Genomic DNA, 5,091 nt, shown 5'->3' with positions numbered 1-5,091 from the left:
GGCTGAACATCGTCCCTAAAAACTCCATTGGGAGTTGGGAAGAGCTTGATGATGCTTTCTGAGCTAACTTTCAAGGCACCTATGTTCGGCCCCCAGATTCCGATGACTTGAGCCACATCGTCCAACAAGCGGGTGGGTCATCCCGACAATTCCTGAACCAATTCCTGACCAAGAAGAACTAAATCGTTGACTACTCGGATGCCGAGGCACTAGCCTCCTTGAGGAACAATATCCGAGACGAATGGCTGGCTCGTCAGCTTGGGCAGGATGAGCCGAGACCAATTTTAGTCCTTACCTCGCTTATGATGTGCTTTTCCGCTCGCAAGGACAACTAGCCCATCGAAACAACCCGCGCGGAAACCCCGACACTTCTGAACTCTGCGACGGCAATGGGATGCCACGGTGCAACAAGAACAAGCATCGACATAACAGTGGTGAGGCCGAAGACACGACAGTCGATGCCCGATTCAGCAAATGAAGGTATGGACCGAGGAACAAACCCTCTAAAGGGAATCGGGATGGACCGACCGCGTTGGACAAAATACTGGACATGCCCTATTAGATCCATGACTCAACAAACAAGCTCGCCACCCACACCAATCATAACTATTGGGTGATCAAACTAGCTAGCAAACCCATAGCCGAGGACCATGGCAAGAGCCATCGCAATGAGGAAGATGACCTTGAAGGCAGAACAATGGAGTCCAAAAGCAATGCCCTCCCGAGGTCAAAACTGTGAACATGATGTACTTCACACACGTACCAAAGAAGGAGAGGAAGCGTGCACTTTGGGATGTCTATGCCATAGAGCATGTGGCCCCGAAGGTCAACCCATGGTCGACATGCCAGATCACCTTTGACCGCACAAACCACCCGACCAATATTCGTTACGGGGGTTTGGCAGGCCTGGTACTCGACCCCATTATCGATGGGTTTCACCTAACTAGAGTCTTCATGGATGAGGGCAGTATCCTCAATCTGATTTATGTGGATACAGTGAGGAAAATGGGTATCGATCCATCAAGAATCAAACCCAACAACACTACCTTTGATGGAATAACCACCGACATGGAAGCTTGCTTCTCGGGCACCATAACTTTGGAAGTAATTATCGGCTCACCCGACAATTTTGCAGTGAAGACTTGATCTTCGACATTGTCCCTTTTCGCATCGGTTATCATGCACTTGTTGGTCGTACCATGTTCGCTCGCTTTAAAGTTGTCCCCAATTATGCGTACCTATAGTTTAAGATGTCAGGAGCCAAGGGTGTTATTACTGTCAATGGCAACACTGAGCGCTCACTCCGAACCAAGGAACACATAGCGTCTCTGGCAGTTGAAGTCCAATCCGGCAATGAAGCTCGAAAGCCCCAGTTCCCTGTCAAGGAAAGAGGTGTGAACAAACGATCCTGAGTCCCACCACAGTTCCAAGATTCTTCCCACGCTCAACACAAATAGGGATAAACTGCCCACATCAGGGCCCCACTAGCCGTAAAATACATGCCTGGAGTTCAAATTTCGCGCTCAAAATACCATGGGCGGGTGTGAGGACCAAATACATAAGGACCAAGTATCAGGCTTGATCAAGATATGATCAAACATGTCCTCGGATAATATCAGGTACCATAAAGTACCTACTTAGCATCAAGCTAACATGTTTCGCTGACTTCTCAAGACCTTCTCTTACAAAAGCCTCCTCACCGACCACTACCTCCTCTAAAGGAGCACCCCTAGAGAGCAAAGGCGCAAACGTGCAACAGGGTGCAGTAAAGGACATCAAGCCATTCGCTACCATGGCAGCAAAGCCCCTGTGTAAACCTTTCATGTGTAAATTTATTTTTAAGTATCTGTAACAGTTGCTTGGGTAGATCGAATTGCACGGATAGACGTCATGAGTTCATCGTAAATAAAGACCAATTTTTACGGTACCATGGCAGTCCTCTATATTGCATAGCCTTTTTCTTTTTCTTTTTTCACTCTTCGACAGCAAAAGAAACCAATTTGATACATATTTTAGATGCGACCGGCTAATCGACTGAGGGGTCAACCATAAAACTCGTCCAAAGCATCACTCTGACACCAATTTTTACCCTGTGTGCTCGGCACCTTGGATAATGCGTTATATGCATGTGTTCTGAATTATGTATTAGGTCAATAGTTGGGTTGTGTGGCTCCTTTGTTTACCCTTTTAGGTTCCGCATGTTCTACTAAAAGGGTAAAGTTGGAACCACTGTGATTGTACTTCTAATTCGTTTGGTTAAGTACCTAAGTGGAGAAAGCCAAAAATTGAATGTCATAATAACCGTGAAACGGTAAGTGATTCGATGACAAGTGTTAAACTAAAGATCTTTGGAGGTTCAACGTGTTATACAAAGGGTTTGAAGTTACACAAAAAAAGTGATAATGGTTTTTAACTTTGGTATATCCGAACATCATAAAATACAGGGGGCTAGTAACTTGTCCCTGCATTCAAGCTCTTATGGTTAAGTGAAATCATTAAAGCTGCATAGTCTGATTGCCTCATTTCCTTCCACACTTCTGCCTCCGGGTACACACACATTGGCTAAGGGTGACTGCATGGAGGTCAAAAACACCCCCGATAGTATCTACCACGGGGATGAAGCCGACGACTCAGAACTTTCAGATTAAGACGACCACGCATGAGTCAAATTTAGACAAAGCAAAGCATGATTACCATGCAAAGCAACAATGTTATAAAGCACAAGAAGTTTACATGTTAGTAAAAATACATGATTGTACTTTCACTGAATAATTACATCCTTCGTTCACAGGGCTTCTATCGCCCGAGCACCATCCATAAAGGTGGGAAAATACATCTCGGGGTGCCTATGCTCCTTTACAGGCGGCGAGGGTCCGGTGGCCATTTCGGTCGGCTTCAACTTTCGCCACTGCAGCATGGTCTTCGCGATAGCCACCCGAGATCGCTCAATACATAAGGAGCGCTTCAGGCCATCAATTCGATGCACGACGACGATCAGTTTCTTCACCAAGCTGAAGTAGCTGCTCGGCATCGGGTATGTAGGCCATAGCGTGATGCAAAGGTCCTTCATGGCTGGCTCTGCCATACGATCCAACTCCATTAGTTGTTTCAGCTGATTGAAGACGAGGACAGGTTGCTCAGGGGCTTGAAATTGCGCCTAGAACAACCTCATCTCGGCATCCCCTTCCTCGGATGCATAGTGCCTTGCCGCATCCGCCGCAATCTTGAGGAGATCCGGAAACGTGTGTGGAGAATGCCACACCCGTGTGAGCAACACGAAACTTTTCCCACCAAAGAGACGTTCCAGTAAGTATCGCTTACCATCCCTAATTGGTTTGATTTGGTAGAGTTCCTTCTCGTGGCCTTGCGCTTCCATCCGCACCTCCTTGATTGGCACGGTAAACGAGGACATCTCGGAGGCCTAATCCTTATTCTTCTGCTGAAGGACCTCACATTTATTGACACACTTCAACAGGAACCCCCCTATAGAACCACATTTTTCTGTATTTGATGGTCCATATATTGCTGCTAGTGTCTTTACCAACCGTTTGGGATGCGTAGCCTTATCTAGTGTTGTTAGCGCATAATGCAACACTTCTACTGCCGTGGTAAAAGATAGCATTGAAGACTACAATAGATAAAACGGACTTTTACAACACTTATATATGTTTGTGCTTGATATACACGAATCAAAATCCCATTGCTTGGCAACGAACAATTTCCAACGCTTCAAGTGTTGGTACATATATAGTGTTTATTATTATTATTATTATTATTATTATTATTATTATTATTATTATTATTATTATTATATAAAAACATATATTGCTATCAATTAAATTAATGCTCCATATAAAGGTGATAAATACGTATTTCGAGTGAAGCAAAAGAGATTATACACATGTTGGGAAGTAATCTTATATTAGATAAAATTGTTGGATTACAATAGTGGATATTACACGAGGAATATAATCCTAATGGGATGCATAATCTAACTATACAACTTAACTAAAATTTAACCGAGGAACAACATCCAACAGGAACGACATCCCTACAACATAAGAAAAACTGAAAGGGTCCATCATCATCATCATCATCATGAACCAGAACGTCACCATCATCATTGTAGTATACTTTCCACGCAACCATATAATCATCTATTTATCTTTTGAATCTACAAACAAAAAACAAAATGAACTATTATCACAATGCATGGAGATGATGCAAGTAGTAATAGAGGAAAGATATTAGTCGCATACAAAGGTTGAAGGATATGCAATCTATTTTTTTCTGCATTACTGAGAGTATTGCAGTTTTTGCGACTCTGTACCAAATTTTCAGTTTTTCGCCGCTGGAAGAACTACTCGGACTACGATGACACACACGACAATGACAGTGCGACAGGCCAGTCAGGCCATGCGTACGAGGTCACCATCCGTTACAAGGTAGGAGACGACCCCGACAGGTGTGCCCCACCTGTCGGTGACCCATCTCTCTCTCCCTCGCTGCATGCAGCCACTGACCGAGGGGCCCGTGCGTCAGGTTCAAACCTGATGGCGCGCGCAATTGGGCAGGTTAGTTGGCTGGCCTTTGGGCCGGCCCAGTCCTAGGCCAAGCCAGCCAGGGTCTGTAGCCTTTTTCTTTTTATTTAAAACCTGAACTTAAATGATTTTTATAAAAAGATTTAACGAGTGTAAAAATATAAATTTTCCAGTTTTATTCTTCTAAAAATGTGTAGTATTTAACAGAACCATTGGTTGAATTTTTGCAGCAACTATTCTGTTTTATAATAATGAAAAGGATTAATTTGGAATAGTTTTGCTTGTGTTAAGTTGTTTTAAAAATATCCCTTCACTAAAAATAGAAGCAAATATTTTTAAAATAACAACCTCGATTTATCAGAAATAACCAACATTTTTTGAATGACTTTGTGATCTGTTTTGGAGTGAGCTATTTATTATTTTTTACCTTTATACGATGATAGAAAACCCGTGCGACGAAGGAGTCGGAGCGGAAGACCTCGAAGACCCCGGACACCTAGCTGACCAAGGAAAGCAGCCCTTTGACCATGTCTGAGCATATGTTATGATG

This window comes from Hordeum vulgare, chromosome 5H (assembly GCF_904849725.1).
Source record: "Hordeum vulgare subsp. vulgare chromosome 5H, MorexV3_pseudomolecules_assembly, whole genome shotgun sequence".
Lineage (NCBI taxonomy): Eukaryota > Viridiplantae > Streptophyta > Magnoliopsida > Poales > Poaceae > Hordeum > Hordeum vulgare.
Note: the sequence above shows the minus strand (reverse complement) of the source record.